This window comes from Eulemur rufifrons, chromosome 7 (genome assembly GCF_041146395.1).
Source record: "Eulemur rufifrons isolate Redbay chromosome 7, OSU_ERuf_1, whole genome shotgun sequence".
In the NCBI taxonomy this organism is placed as follows: domain Eukaryota; kingdom Metazoa; phylum Chordata; class Mammalia; order Primates; family Lemuridae; genus Eulemur; species Eulemur rufifrons.
Genome location: NC_090989.1, coordinates 270,303,583 through 270,317,135, shown reverse-complemented (window position 1 = coordinate 270,317,135; position 13,553 = coordinate 270,303,583). Strand labels below are relative to the sequence as shown.

General features: G+C 39.4%; 1 protein-coding gene across 3 annotated transcripts in view; it reads left to right on the top strand.

The window, feature by feature from the left end:
* ASTN2 (astrotactin 2) overlaps nucleotides 1-13,553 on the top strand; it is an 824,356-nt gene that overhangs the window by 172,076 nt on the left and 638,727 nt on the right. The gene's annotated exons all lie outside the window — the stretch shown is intronic.

Below are 13,553 nucleotides of genomic sequence, written 5' to 3'. Positions count from 1 at the left end.
ACCCCTTTCTGTGCTGTTTCCCAGAGTGCAGGGCCCTTAGAAGCAAGGATGATAAAAGGAGGGTTATGTTTGAGCCCCTCTGACATTTAGCCTCAGCGAGCAGCCTCGGGGTCTGGACAGAGAATAAGGAAGAAGTCTGTGAGCAAAATAAAAGAGATCCTTAGGTTTGTAACCGCTGAGGAGTGAGATTAGACCACCACTGGGGGCCTCGAACAGGAAGCTCCTTTCCACTCCCCTCTGCTCCGTCTCCTCCTCCTCCTCACCTTCCACTCACCCCACTTCCCATTCTCCCTGGCTCTGTCCCCGCTTTCCAAACCCTGCCTAAATTGTTGGCTACTTGGACTTCTCCAGTGACAAGCAGCTCCTTCACCTTTCATCCCCCTAAAATTCCACAAACAATCCATTCTGTTTTAGATTTTAAATAAATTCAAACCGAGATATTGATTACTTTGGTTTATTTGTACAACCATATGAGGCAGATTTGTTTATTATCCCCATTTTGTAGATACAGAATAGGGTAACTTGTAAAAGGCCACACAACCAACCAGTAGAGTAGTACTGGGATTTGAACTCAGATTTGGTGGGTTGAGAGTCTGAGCTTTAACCAAGAAGCTAAATTGGCACACATAAATGAAGGCAGGGGGAAGCCAATGGGGGAAGGCAGTGGGTTAGGGACATTGCAGATGGCCATGCTCCCGGTAATAGTCGTGGCTCTCTATTGCTAAGAATTTCTGTTGTTTGAGTCACTCAGCAGAGTGACTCACGTAATCCTAGAGTAGATGCTACTGCTAACATCACGGCACAACAGGGAGAATGAGATACAGAGAATCAATTGACCTACCTATGATCGGAAACTTGGAGAGTGCCATGGATGAGATTTGAATGCCCTTCTGCTCTACTTCAACCTGAGCTTTAGCCACTAGGCCAGCACTACCAAGTCTACCTGATGATAAGGTCTCCTGGGGATGTGATTCTGCAGGGTTAGGCAAAGCCCAGAAATAGTAATTTTAATGAGCATGCCCAGGTGATTCTTATGATCAGGCAAGTTTGAGGATAATAGACTCTATCTAGGAGGGTCAAGAAGGATACACACAAGCTGTGTCTTAAAAGTTGATTTGAGTTTGCTTTGCCAGAAAGGGTTTTGTGTATTTTTGTATTGTTTTGTTTTCAGTCCAAAGCCATCTTTGTGGAATTTCTCCTCGTCAGTCCTGATGCCTACCTTCCTGTGATGCGTGCAATGTCTGCTCCCTCTGCCTCAGCAGAGCCACGCAGGGATAGGGAAAGAGGCCTCCTTTCCATCCTCTTCCAGACCTTTTCCTTATTGGCTGGATCTCCTTGGTTGCCTGCTGTGGATTACCTTAGAGACGCTCAGATCTAGACAATGGACCTAGATATCCTTCCTCAGCACAGTGGGTTGAATAGTGTACCCCCATAATTCATATCTACTCAGACCCTCAGAATATGACCTTCTTTGCAAATAAGATATTTATAGATGTAATTAATTAAGGATCTTAAGATGAAATCATCCTGGACTTAGAGTGGGTCCTAAATCCAGTGACAGGTGTCCTTATAAGGAAAGCAAAGGACACAGAGAGACACAGGGGAGAAGAAGGTGATGTGAAAATGGAGACAGAGATTGGGATGATACCACCATGAGCCAAGGAATTCCAGAAGCCACCAGCAGCTAGGAGCAGTCACGAGGACTCTCCCCTGGAGCCTTTGGAGGGAGTGTGGCCCTGCTGGGAACTTCATTTCAGACATCTGGCCACCAGAGCTATAACTATAAATTTCTATCATTTTAAGCCACCCAGTTTGTGGTTATTTTTGTGGAAGCCCTAAGAAATCAACACACTCAGCTTCCTTGGAGGCTTAGGATCACTGTGAGATTCAGAAATCAGGACTTCATCTGAGGAAGTCCCCATTCCACCTCGGTCTGTTCCTCCCGGATAGTCAAAATGCATGGGGCTCTGAAGGGGCCTGGATCCCAGGCTATTGGTTCCTGAGTGAGCCCAGGCCCCCTCACTAATATGGGTAGGAGGTGGCTCTATGACATGGACATTTAATCTACCAGCTGTGGTAGTATGTTCATCTGCGTCTAATTCATCTGCAGTTTAAACGCTTGCTGGGCTCTCCCAGATCTCATCTTTCCAGTCTCAGGCTCAGTTAACCGCCCCCCGCCCCCAACTCCCTGTGATAAGATAAGTCTTCTTAGATGGCAGTTTGAGGTAGCTATCATTGACCCCTGTAGGCTACAACATGTTGGAGCTTTGGTTCACTGTGTTCCACCCTGGGCTTGAGCTAAGGAACTGTCCAGCTCTGGGAGCCCAGCTGGGGCTGGATATGAAGGTGGGCCTTGGAGGGCTAAAGATGCAGAACCTTGTGGGGGAAGTGGGGATCAGGACCTAGAGATATACCTTGGGGCAGCCCAGTGTGTGACAGCAAGGTCTTAGGGAACAGATTTTGAGGTGTTCAACACTCGTGGTAGGGCTGGAGGGAGGAGAGCGGTTATTAATGTTTCAATTGGGATGTTTCCTGAACCAGGAGAGAAAGTGTGACTTACCAGCTTCCCCTGCAGCCTGTGCCCCGGGCTGCCTGACCTTTGGCAAGGGTGGGAGGCATCTCAGTGGTGAGAGAGGTTATTAGGGGTAAGTTGGTAGGTGGTAGCTGGGCAATTGTCCTTGCTAACTAGGGTACTCAAGAAATACTGAGTTCCATGTTTTTAAATACTCAGGAGACATGAAGCAGGAAGGTGAAGAGGAAAGGGTAAAGCATACCAGGTCTTCCCTGGTGGGCACATCAGGGACTCTGCTCAGCTTCTGCTTCCTCCTCCTGTCTTTGCATGAACCAGCCTCCCACTGATTCCCTTCTCTTTTCTCTTCTCATTGCTTGGCAACTTGTGCTTGACTCTCTCTCTGCCCCTAGTAACTAACTGTCCTGGGGTTTTCCTGATCAGGCCCAGTAGGGGAGATCCTGAGGCCATCACAATATGCCTCCTAGACAACTGGCAGCTCCATCACCAATGCTGGAAAATGGCAGCAAAACAGAGACCCCTATTGTGTGACCTGTGATAGGTTTTGAAGAAGTTTGATGGATAGATGATGGAAGGATCAGAAATACTAGAAAGCCTGCAGATTTGCAGCTTTTCTTTTTGTGGCTTCAGTTACTCTCTGCTCCAGTTACCAGTGGTGTTTGGATTCTTCTCTCTCTCTAGCGATATATATTTTACTAAGCATCGGTAGGTATACATCACTCTGCAACCTGCATAGTTCCTTCATAAATATGATTCTCCATGGGGTCCTTTCATAAAGAGGTAAAGATGCCTTTTATCATTTTAAAGCTCAGAAAGGTAAAGTGACTGGCCTAGGTCTGTACAGCTAATCAGTGACAGCCAGGATTTGAACTCAAATCCAGTGCTTTTTTAGCTACGTGATGAATATCCCTTTTCACTTAAAGTCCAATTATTTCCAACCAGATATAGAAATAGTAATAGCAAATAGACATAGTTATCAGTTTGCTTTCTGTGAAAGGCGATTGTGTAGGGATAGTTGGCTCTGACATCCATCCCTTCACCCCTTTCCTTTCTGGCTCAGTGTCTCCTGAATATTTACAAATGATTAAACAAACCTGAGATTTAGACCAACTTTTACTCTTTGGCCCAAGAGTAGCGAAAAGTAAACAACTGGTTATCACATTTGTGTCCTAATTACCCATATAACCAGTACCCTTTCCTTGGGCACCAAGAGGGGACTAACGATAAGGTTTTCTTTATTTGCTAAATTTCTTCCAGGCTTTTAGTCTTGGGCTATAGGTGAGGGCAGGACTCAGAAATAGTTCATACCCAGTTCTTGAACTTAAGGGTCTACCAAACCACTTGGGGAGACAGTTTCCATCCACCCATCCAAGAAAATAATTATTAAGCATCAACAAAGCACTATGTGCTGTTCTTGGTACTGAAGATAGAGTAATAAACAAAACAAATGCCCCACTTTATGGAAGTTCCATTCTATTAGGGCTATAAACAAAGTTAACACATTAATGTGTAATACAGTGGCAGGGAGAGACAAATGAAATAAAGAAAGTTAAAGCAAGGAAAGGAGAGAGAGATCCTGTGATGGAGACAAAGGTGAAGTGCACCATTCTAGGGGAGGCAGAAAGGGAAGGCCCCACTGCTGGGACTGTGTCTTACTGGCAGACAAGTAGCCCCTGCCCTGCCCCTACATGAGACTCTCCTTCCCCTTCCATGATTTCTAAAGAAGTCAGCGTCAGGCTGACTGGCACCACCAGTTGCCTTTGGAAGCTCCCTGCCCACATGAAACTTAATCTGCAAAGTATTAACCAGATTTCCTTTCTGACCTCAGAGGGCTCTGTTGTTGGCACAGTGTTTTAAGGTTAGGGATCTCACATGGGCCCTGTGAGTCTAAAACATATTCCCAGAGAATGATAACAGTGCAAAAGATGCAGGCTTCACATACTGCCAACTCTCTGGACATACTGAAAGTTTTGAGATAATTGCAGCAATGTGCAGCAGACAGACTTTGGACCCTGGACCCAAATGTGTGCCCTGCCACTAACTGACTTTGCAACCTTGTGTAAAATCACCTCTTGGAGCCTCACTATCCTTATCTGTTAAGTGAAGTTAAGAATGTGGCCACCTTGTTTAAAAACTACCTATGTGAGGACCTGAAAAACTTTGTTAGTTTATAAGGGAGCAAGGCAAGGACTGAGACTTAAGTTTTCTGATTTCTTTCTCAGTTTGTCTTTTCTCTGCCAGAATTTTTTAAACCATCATATATTGAGCATTGGCTATCTTCTGGTTACTATGTCAGATCCCTTATGTGTGTTCACTCATTTAATTCTCACAATAGTCTCATTCAGTAAAGACTGTGTTATCTACATTGATTTTGTATCCTGAGACTTTGCTGAATTTATTTATCAATTCCAGAAGTCTCTTGGTGGAATCTTTGGAATTTTCTATGTACAAGATCATGTTGTCAATGAAGAGCGATAGTTTGACCTCCTCTTTCCTGATTTGGATACCCTTTGTTTCTTCCTCTTGCCTGATTGCTCTGGCTAGGATTTCCAGCACTATGTGGAATAGAAGTGGTGTCAGTGGGCACCCTTGTCTTGTTCCAGTTCTTAGGGGTAATGTTTTCAACTTTTCCCTATTCAGCATGATGTTGGCTGTGGGTTTGTCATATATGACTTTTAGAAATTTGAGTTGTATTCCTTACATGCCTAGTTTGTTGAGGGTTTTTATCAGGAAAGGGTGCTAGATTTTGTCAAATGCTTGTTCTCTATTGAGATGATTATATGCTCTTTGTTTTTGCTTTTCTCTATGTGGTAAATCACATTTATTGATTTATGTATGTTGAACCATCCTTGTATCCCTGGGATGAAGCCCACTTGGTCATGGTGGGTTATTTTTTTGATGTGCTGCTGAACTTGGTTTGCTAGTACTTTATTGAAGATCTTTTCATCTATATTGATAAGGGATATCGTTCTGTAGTTTTCTTTTTTTGTTGTGTCTTTTCCTGGCATTGGTATCAAGGTGATACTGTCTTCATAGAATGAGTTGGGGAGAAATCCCTCCTTCTCTATGTTATGGAATAATGTCTGTGGTATGGGTACCAGCTCTTCTTTGTAGTTCTGGTAGAATTGGGCTGTGAATCCATCTGGTCTGGGGCTTTTTTTGTTGGAAGATTTTTTGTTACTGCTTGGATATCATAATTTGTTATTGGTCTATTCTGGAATTCTATTTCTTCCTGATTGAGTCTTGGGAGAGGGTGCATTTCTGGGAATTTGTCCATTTCCTCTACATTTTCTAGTTTATGTCTGTAGAGATTTTCATAGTATTCATGATGACATTTTGTATTTTCTGTGGTCTCACTTGTAATATCTCCTTTTTCATTTCTGATTGAGCTTATTTGAGTCCTTTCTCTTCTATTCCTAGTTAGCATAGCAAGCGGTCTGTCAATTTTGTTTATCTTTTTAAATAACCAACTTTTTTGTTTCATTGATCTTCTGTATTATTTTTTTTGTTTTCCACTTCATTTAGTTCTGCTGTGACCTTTGTTGTTTCTTTTCTTCTCCAGACTTTGGGTTTGGTTTGCTCTTCCTTTTCTAGTTCCTTGAGATATGACATTAGGTTGTTAATTTGTGATCTTTCTGTCTTTGTGATGTAGGTATTTAAGGCTGTGAATTAATTTTCCCCTGAGGAATGCTTTTGCTGAGTCCCATAGATTTTGATAGCTTGTGTCCCTTTGTCATTCAGTTCAAAGAATCTTTTGATTTTCATCTTAATTTCATTATTGACCCAATAATTGTTCAGCGTCAGGTTGTTTAATCTCCATGAGTTTGTGTAGGTTCAAATGTTTCTCTTTGATTGATTTCTAGTTTTGTTCCACTGTGGTCTGAGAAGATGCATGGTATGATTTCAATTTTTTGACTTTGTTGAGGCCTGTTTTGTGGCATAAGGGATGACCAGTGTTGGAGAATGTCCCATGTGCTGCTGAGAAGAATGCGTATTGAGTACTTTTTGGGTAGAATCTTCTATAAATGTCTGTTAGGTCCATTTGACTTAGAGTCTGTAAAGACTGCTGCCTTCAACTTTCAGATGCGAAAACTGAGGCTCAGAAAAATTCAGTGACCTACCCAAGGCTCAATGGCCAGTAAATGACAACGTAGGTCCTTAAACCCAGGGCCATCAACTCCAGAGCCTGCACCATCGACCACTGTGCTGTCTAGTTGGTTATCCAGTCTGCCCATCCCATTTTGGGTGTGAGTATACTTGATTGGATAGGCATCTCCCCCACATTTTTGAACTTGACTGTAATTGGAATTACAAAGATGTCTTTTCTATTCCTAATTCTTTGATGTTTTACACTGGTAAGTTGTGAGAAATTCTTTGCTTTTCCCTCTTGCATAGAGCTTATTGAACTGTACATTATGATAATTATCTGCTTATTTACCTATTGCCGCAAACCGACTTTGAGTTCTTTGAAGGCCTATCTTTATATTCCTAAATCCAAGCAGAAGGTTTAACACAGGGTCATGATGTAATACTAATAATAGTGACAGTTAAGCCCATGACTACCATGCATATTGAATGTTTTCTGTAGGTCAAGGGCTGCGTGACATATTTTATATATGCTGTCTTATCTAATCCTCCCAACAGCCCTTTTTGATGAATGGTATTACTCCCATGTTAGAGCTATGAAAACTGAGCATCACAGAGAGAATTTTCCAAGGTTCCATCACTGGTGGGTAGCCGAGTAAAAGGTGGAATTTGGGTCTGTCTGCTTTCAGAAATGTTCTTTTTTTTTTTTTTTTTTTTTAAGTCAATACCAAATTCTTATTTATTTATTTAAAAGTAAAGAAGATAGAGTATCTTTAAAGAAAAAGATACATATTGGGTCAAAGACATTATACTAATATATATAAAACCTTGACTCAAAGTTAAAATTAAAAGGTATAAAACAATATCAAAATGAATACAAAATGAAGTCTTACAAAGCGGGGTTGATTTTAAGAGAGAAATTCATAAAGACAAAAAAAAAGTCACCATTTAGTGATAAAAGGTATAAACTTAGTGGATAAAAGTGATATAAATCTTTATGAATCAAAATTGTGGATTGTAGGTTTCTTGTAGATGCAGTTTATCCAGTGGAAGAAGTTTCATTCAATTTCTAGTTTCCTGAAAAGTTTTATGATAATTGGGTACTGAATTTTGTTGAATGCTTTTTCTGCAGCTATTGAGATGATAGTGTAAAGTTTTCCTTTAATTACATTAATATGATGAATTACAGTTATTTATTTTTGAATGTTGAACCAACTTTGCATTCCTGATATAAACAACACTTGGTCATGGTGCATTATCCAGTTTATATATGCTTGGATTCAACATGCTAATTTTTATTGAGATAGTGGTATTAGATTTGTACCAGCTTCATAAAGTGAATTGGTAAGTATGCTTCCCTACTCAAAGTTCTGTAAGAGTTTACATGAGACTAGTATTTTTTTTTAATATTTGATAGAATTCAGCATTGAAAAAAATCTCCTGGATTTTCTTTTTAGGAAAGTTACTGATTAAAAATTCAATTTCTCCTGAACTTATTAAAATAAACAAATCAATATATCTGACAGACATAGGACTAATCATATTTTCTTGTATCACCTTTATAAAATTATTTTTTTCAAGAACTTTATCCATTTTTACTAAGTTTTTTTTTTCCCCTGTGCTAAATAATTTTTTTTTTCAATTTAATTTTACAGAATCAAAGAGTCTAACAGTATATCTTGTTAGATACAGTATGTCCTCATAATGTATACATTATTTCTTGTACAATGATATGAAATAATATGGGAAATATTCGTGATAAATTATTAAGTGAACAGTGCAAGTTAAAAACAATAGTTTCATATTTTTTTCCCCACCCCCCCTTTCCCGAGTCAGCACCTTCAAGTGTTACCACTCCCCAAACGGTGCGCAATGCACTCATTGTGTAGGCATACCCCCATCTCCTCCCCCACCCCCCACCTCAGTCTGATGTCCAATTGGTGTCGTTTCCAGATTTGTATTTAGGTGATGATCAGGGAAACCAATTTTCTGGTGAGTACATGTGATGCTTGTTTTTCCATTCTTGGGATACTTCACTTAATATAATGGGTTCCAACTCTCTCCAGGAGAACCATAGAGATGTCGTATCTTCATCATTCCTTATAGCTGAGTAATATTCCATGGTATACATATACCACAGTTTACTAATCCAATCATGTATTGATGGGCATTTGGGTTGTTTCCACATCTTTGCTATTGTGAATTGTGCTGCTATAAACATTTGGGTACAGGTGCCTTTGTTACAGAATGACCTTTTTTCCTTTGGGTATATGCCCAGTAATGGGATTGCTGGGTCAAATGGCAGGTCTACTTGAATCTGTTTAAGATACCTCCATAATGCTTTCCACAGGGGTTGCACTAATTTGCAGTCCCACCAGCAGTGTATTAGTGTTCCTGTCTCTCCACACCCACACCAACATGTGTTGTTTTGGGTTTTTTTGATAAAGGCCATTCTCACTGGGGTTAAGTGATATCTCATTGTGGTTTTGATTTGCATTTCCCTGATGATTAGAGATGTTGAACACTTTTTCATATGTTTGTTAGCCATTTTTATATCTTCTTTTGAAAAATTTCTATTCATGTCCTTTGCCCACTTTTTGATAGGGTTGCTTGATTTTTTCTTGCTGATTTTCCTGAGTTCTAAATAGATTCTTGTTATCAGTCCTTTATCTGATGTGTAGTATGCAAAAATTTTTTCCCATTCTGTAGGTGGTCTGTTTATTCTCTGGACTGTTTCTTTGGCTGTGCAGAAGCTTTTTAATTTAATCATGTCCCATTCATTTATTTTTGTTGCTGCTGTGATTGCCTTGGGGGTCTTCTTCATAAATTCTTTGCCTAGGCCAATGTCTGTAAGAGTCTTTCCTACATTTTCTTCTAGAATTCTGATTGTATCACGCCTAAGGTTTAAGTCTGTTATCCACCGTGATTTGATTTTTGTGAGAGGTGAAAGCTGTGGGTCCTGTTTCAGTCTTCTACAGGTGGCTAACCAATTCTCCCAGCACCATTTGTTGAATAGGGATTCTTGTCCCCAGAGTATATTCTTTCCCGCTTTGTCAAAAATTAGGTGACTATATGAGGATGGTTCTATATTTGGATTTTCTGTTGTGTTCCACTGGTCTGTGTCCCTGCACTTGTGCCAATACCAGGCTGTTTTAAGAACCACGGCCTTGTAGTATAGTTTGAGGTCTGGCAAATTGATACCTCCCATTTTGTTTTTGTTGCTTAAAATTGCTTTTGCTATACGGGGTCTTCTTTGATTCCATACAAAGTGTATAATTATTTTCTCTATGTCTGTAAAGAATGATGTTGGTAATTTAATAGGGATTGCATTGAATCTGTAGATCACTTTGGGTAGTATAGACATTTTAACAATGTTGATTCTTCCGATCCACGAGCATGGTATATTTTTCCATCTATTTGCAAGTTCTGCTATTTCTTTTCTCAGTGTTTCATAGTTTTCCTTATAGAGGTCCTTTACCTCTTTAGTTAGATATATACCTAGATATTTTATTTTCTTTGTTGCTATTTTGAAGGGTATTGAGTCTTTAATTTGGTTTTCCGATTGACTGTTATTGGCATATATAAATGCCTCTGATTTGTGTATATTAATTTTGTAGCCTGAGACTTTGCTGTATTCGTTAATCAGTTCCAGGAGTCTCTTGGTTGAATCCTGGGGGTTTTCCAGGTATAACATCATATCATCAGCAAAAAGTGAGAGTTTGATCTCTTCCTTCCCTATTTGGACTCCCTTGATTCTGCTCTCTTGCCTGATAGCTCTCGCAAGGACTTCCAATACTATGTTGAAAAGTAATGGAGACAATGGGCAGCCCTGTCTGGTTCCAGTTCTAAGTGGGAGTGCTTTCAGTTTTTCCCCATTCAGTATGATGTTGGCTGTGGGTTTGTCATATATGGCTTGTATCATTTTTAGGTAGGTTCCATCAATGCCTATTTTGTTAAGCGTTTTTATCATAAAAAGGTGTTGAATTTTGTCAAATGCTTTTTCTGCATCTAATGAGAGTATCATATGGTTTTTGTTTTTGATTCTATTTATGTGGTGAATTACATTTATAGATTTACGTATGTTGAACCACCCCTGCATCTCGGGGATGAAGCCCACTTGGTCGTGGTGGATTACTTTTTTGATAAGTACTTGGATTCGATTTGCTAGTATTTTATTAAAAATTTTTGCATCTATATTCATGAGGGAAATTGGTCTGTAGTTCTCTATTTTTGTTGTGTCCTTTCCAGGTTTTGGTATTAATGTTATATTGGCTTGGTAGAACGTGTTGGGGAGAACTCCATCCTTCTCAATATTGGAGAATAGTTTATGTAGGATGGGCACCAGTTCTTCTTTGTATGTATGGTAAAATTCAGGTGTGAACCCATCTGGACCAGGGCTTTTCTTTTTGGGAAGGGTTTTTATTGCTGTTTCGATTTCAGTTCTTGATATTGGTCTGTTCAGGTACTCTATTTCTTCCTGGTTGAGCCTGGGAAGACTATGTGTTTCTAAAAATTTGTCCATTTCCTCCACGTTCTCCAGTTTGTGTGCATAAAGATTTTTGTAGAATTCATAGATGATATCTTGTATCTCTGTAGCATCGGTTGTGATTTCTCCTTTCATGTTCCTAATGGAGGTTATTAGAGATTTTACTTTTGTGCTCTTGGTTAGTCTAGCCAGAGGTGTGTCTATTTTGTTTATCTTTTCAAAGAACCAACTTTTTGTTTTATTAATTTCCCTTATAGTTTCTTTGTTGTCCTTTTCATTTAGTTCTGATTTGATCTTAGTAATTTCTTGCCTTCTGCTGGGTTTGGGATCGTTCTGTTCTTCTTTCTCCAGCTCTTTGAGTCTATTCGTTAGGTTGTCTATTTGCATGTTTTCTGTCTTTTTGATATAGGCATTTATGGATATGAATTTTCCTCTCAGGACTGCTTTAGCTGCATCCCATAGATTTTGATAAGTTGTATCTCCATTGTCATTTAATTCAAAGAAATTTTTGATTTCCATCTTGATTTCTTCTTTTATAGAATAATTATTCAGGAGAAGGTTATTTAGCTTCCATGACTTTGAGTAAGAGTGAGGGTTTCTATTTGTGATCATTGTTACTTTTATTCCGCTGTGATCTGAGAAGATGCATGGTATAATTTCTATTTTTTTGAATTTTTGAAGACATGATTTATGTCCTAGGACATGGTCAATCTTAGAGAATGTCCTGTGAGCTGATGAGAAGAATGTATATTCTGTGGACTTTGGGTAGAATGTCCTATAGATGTCAGCCATGCCCATTTGTTCTAGCATTCTATTTAGGTCCATTATGTCTTTGTTTATTTTCTGTTTAGAGGATCTGTCCTGTACTGTCAGTGGGGTGTTAAAGTCTCCAGCTATTACAGTATTGTTATCTATCATTTGGTTGAGATCTAGTAGGGTTTGCTTTATGAATCTAGGTGCACCTAGGTTGGGTGCATATATATTGAGTATAGTCATGGCTTCTTGATGAATTGTGCCTTTAATCAGTATGTAGTAGCCATCTTTGTCTTTTATTATTTTTGTTGGTTTGAAAGCTAAGTTATTGGAAATTAAGATTGCCACACCAGCTTTCTTTTGGTTACCATTTGCTTGAAATATCGATTTCCATCCTTTTATTTTCAGTCTAAATGCATCTTTGCAGGTTAGGTGAGTTTCTTGAAGACAGCAGATACTTGGATTGTATTTTTTTATCCATTGGGCCAGTCTATGTCTCTTGAGCGGGGAGTTCAAGCCATTCACATTTATTGAGAAAACTGATAAGTGAGACTGTTTTTTGTTCAGCTTGTTGGGTAGAACTTCATTGTGATGTTTTCTCTCCTGGGCCATTGTGGTATCTGGAATTTGATCTTTAGCTCTTGAGTAGTTTTACATTCGTGGATCTTTCTTGTACTGATCCGTGTATAATTCTCTTTTGAGTACTTCTTGAAGGGCTGGTCTTGTCTTGGTGAATTCCCTCAACCTTTGTTTATCTGAGAATGTCTTGATTTCTCCTTCGTATAGAAAACTTAGCTTAGCTGGGTACAAGATTCTAGGCTGGGCATTATTCTGTTTCAGAAGCGTGAAAATGGGGCCCCAACCTCTTCTTGCTTGTAAGGTTTCAGCTGAGAAATCTGGCGTAATTCTGATGGGTTTTCCTTTGTAAGTTACTTGTTTCTTTCTCCTTACAGCTCGGAGAAGGGACTCTTTAGTGGATATTTTGGTCAGCCTGATGACTACATGGCGTGGTGTTTTCCTATTTGCTATGAATCTCCCAGGGGTCCTTTGAGCTTCTTGAATCTGTATGTCTAGAGTATTGGCAAGGCCTGGAAAATTTTCCTCAATTATGTCTTCAAATAGCTTGTCCAACCCTTGCTTGTTATCTTCTTCACCCTCAGGAATGCCAATAACTCTCAAGTTAGGTTTCTTCACATAATCCCACATTTCTTGAAGACTCAGATCATTTCTCTTACTTTTTCGATCTATCTCTGTGACTGACTTGTTTAGTTGGAAGGAGTTATCTTCAATTTCTGAGATTCTTTCCTCTGTTTGATCTACCCTGCTCTTGAGACTTTCCACAGTGTTTTGTAGCTCTCTGAGTGAATTCTTCACTTCTAGGAGTTCAGTTTGGTTTTTCTTCAATATTTCAATTTCTTTAGTGAATTTTTCCTCCAAATCCTGTATTTTTTTTGTGTTTTCCTTGTGTTGTTTATCCATTGATTCTTGTATATTATTCAGCTTGTTTATAATCCATAATTGGAATTCTTCCTGTGACATGTTGGTGTTTTGAGTCTGGTTTGTGTCAAATGGTTGGGAGCTGGTATTTCTCTTTGGGGATGAGCTTTCCATTTGATTCTTTGTGCTCTCCGTGTTTTTTCGCTGGGCCTTTCCCATCTAGATTTATCGTTGGATCTTTACTTATAGGTTTAGTCTGGT